Source organism: Musca autumnalis, unplaced genomic scaffold (assembly GCF_047663935.1).
Source record: "Musca autumnalis isolate F117 unplaced genomic scaffold, ASM4766393v1 scaffold_1, whole genome shotgun sequence".
In the NCBI taxonomy this organism is placed as follows: Eukaryota; Metazoa; Arthropoda; class Insecta; order Diptera; family Muscidae; genus Musca; species Musca autumnalis.
In genome coordinates, this window is record NW_027411644.1 from 143,797,422 (window position 1) to 143,800,723 (window position 3,302).

Sequence of the window (3,302 nt, forward strand, 5' to 3'; positions counted from 1 at the left end):
CATTGAAAAAACTGACGATAAAACCTAAAATTCTGACAAAATATGTAGATGGCATATTTTGTATCATCAAGAAGGACGAAGTAGACAACACGTTAAACATTCTAAATATGTTCCACAAACAATTGCGTTTCATCATGGAAGCTGAAACTAATAACCAATTACCATACCTTGATGCCATAATATATAGGCAGAATAACATATTGGTTTTGGACTGGTATCGAAAGCCAACTGCCTCCGGCAGACTCATCAACTATCTTTCAAAGAATGAAAATCAATACGGCGACTAATTTTATCAACAGGGTACTGAATATAAGTGACAAGAAGTTTCACAACAAAAACAAAATGAAAATAAGAAACATTCTAAAAATGAATGATTTCCCCACAAAAACTATTAACAGCTTGATTAAACACGTAGAGAAGAACAAAAGTGATCAAAACATACAAAAAGTCGAAAAAATATACAAAAGATCAACACACATTCCAGGCTTTTCTGAAAGGTTTTCACATTCCAATTTAATGAAAAATACCAAATTCAAAAGTTCCAATACCAACAACAACTTCTTTAGTCAAACAAAATCAAAAATACCACGCGAAGAGAAGTCTAATGTGGTGTATAAAATCAAATGCAATGGTGACGGATCCAATATGTGTAAACAGACATATGTTGGAACAACAAAAACCAAACTCAAGACCAGACTAAATTCAGTTATAGTTTTTTTGTGGGGGTTTTCAGACATAAACCACTATAACTTAGCCATTTGTTAACCGATTTAAAACAATAATAGCTCATTCAAAAGATAGATATTCACCACTTTAAAAGGAATCCTTCTTCCAAAAGAAATCCGTTGTGGAAAATATAAGATATGCCCTTTTAAATTTGAAAACATAAGAAACCCAGATTTTCACTACTTTTACCGTTAAAAAAAATAAAACGAAGTGACCCAAACGAACTAAAGGCATTTTCGTTCTCCATGGATCGCAAAACGATGGAATTTTGCATCAGAACGCTTGAATATTTTTCTGGTCAACTTTTGTAGCACAGTGCCATTTATCGACATATTCCGAAAAGTTTGCACCTTCTCAAGACCAAAACTGCCTGAAAAAGCGTTCCAATGCTTTTGCGATGTATAAGAGAGTTCTTAATTACTGTCTTGGCTAAAATTTTTGTCTTTGTGTTGGCTCGAAAATCTCAATGGTTTGCCTGTTATATGCCAAGATGTCAAAAAAACGTAGATAAAAAACATAAAGTCAAAATCGGGAGGCTCGATTTTCATCGTAGATATATAGTCCAGTAGACTTTTTTGCTCAGTTCAATCCAAGGAATCAGAAACGCGAAGGGCCCATTAAGGTTTTCAAATCGCCCCGGCCTAATCTATATACAGCTAAAAAGGATATTTTATTTACAACAATCAATTTGATTTGTATTGAAATAATTAAAGAATTAAAAAATAAAAATATACAAATTGGAAGGAATATTAGTGATTTAGGCTAATACAATGATTTTTGGTGGTGTATTGGGTAACTAAAGTCATTATACCCTCAGCCTTTAGGCTAGAAAGAGTATATACACTTTTATACGTGCCTCATCGAAATAACGGGTTTAGACCACAAGTTTGTTTGGACGAAATTCGTTTCAGACAATTTGGAGTCGATTTAGCCATGTCCGTCTGTCTGTCTGGCTGGCCGATTCGAACCAAATTTTGGGTATCGTAATATTTTGTGTAAACTTAGTTTAAGTTCGAAGAAAAGTTCAAACTTTTGCTGTAAAATGGTCTGAACAATAACGATCGAACGTAGCAATCGATTTGGTCCAAACTTTGCACATCGTATTATTCCTTCCAGATATAGATCGGGTTCGAATATGGACTATATTGGTCCACTCCTTCGGTACCTCCCACACAAAATTCGGATAAAATGAAGCTTAAAAACTCCTCTCGGATCGTTTTGAAATTTGTTTCAGTAAGTTGTCCCGCTTCAAAACCCTGTCAAGATAACTCTAAAACGTTTTCAAAAATTTCTTTCAAACATTGTTTAAGGTAATTTAATATTTCGAGTCCTTTATGAAGAAGTTTGGCTACTAAAAATGTTTGGTATGTGTCAGTGATTTGGTATAGCCTCACATTACATTACATACAGATTTTAAAGCGAACTCGTGATACAAAATCAGTGTATTTTATATACGGCATAATTATTGTGTTTAGTTTTTTTGGTCAGTGGCTAAGGGTATAACTCCGCCAGCACAGCTGACTGATACTTTCATACTTGTTTTAGTGTTAATTTCATTTGTTGTAACCGTAAGTGATGACAAAATTGTCTTTCATGTTGTCCCATATTCCAATCCCGCGAGTTAGAAAATTCGAAATTACATCTATCATCTTTATATAGATGACTAAGATTTTTAAGATTTTGTGGAAAAACTGGACCAACATTTTTCTGAGTAAAAGGCTTGCGAAGAAACAAATACAAAATTTTTGGCGGCTTTAACCATACAAATACAGAATATCAGGCAATGTAATTTTATTTATCGAAACGTGGAGCTCCACAAAAGAACAAGTAGCGCCAACATACCAAAATATTGTCATGTCGTTATTAAGGGATATTTCAAAACAAGGACCGATATAATCCATCTTTGATACCAAAAGTCCTAGGAGTTACATAGTTTTTAAGTCCTAGGCAGGGTTTAAAATGCTAACGCCATATTAGCAAATGTACCGAATTTTAGCAGCTTTGCCTGCTAAAATTTCTTTGAAATGTGTTTAGTAACAATGAACAACGGCAACATGTAGCAACAAATTTCACAAAAATTTTGCTAGCGATGCTGATGCTATTTGCTATTGTCGCTATGATAAAATAGCATCGGACATGCATACTCATATTTTGCAGCACACATGATCAACACATATCAGAAAAGAGAATAAGCAACAAAGTTTCAACGGCTTAGCCAGGTTTTCAGCAAGCAATTGTTCTTGAGTTACCAAGGTAATGCATTAAAAATCACGATATAATTAATTCCACTTTTTCGTTCAAAGGACATGTGATTTTTTGGTGAAACCGTTCAATATATATATTTTTTATTTTTAAGCAATAATAATTAGTATTCTTTAGGTTCTACCATATTATGGAGGCATTTTGACATTAAATGACACCTTTTTTATTACTGCGTTGGCAACTCTATATTATTATATCGTTATATTACGTCGATTTAGAATTTTATGTTGTTTATGAATAAGAAGGGTTATAGTATTTGGTGCAAACATAAAAATACAACCACATAGAGCATGGAAAATTATTAAAAAATTTGG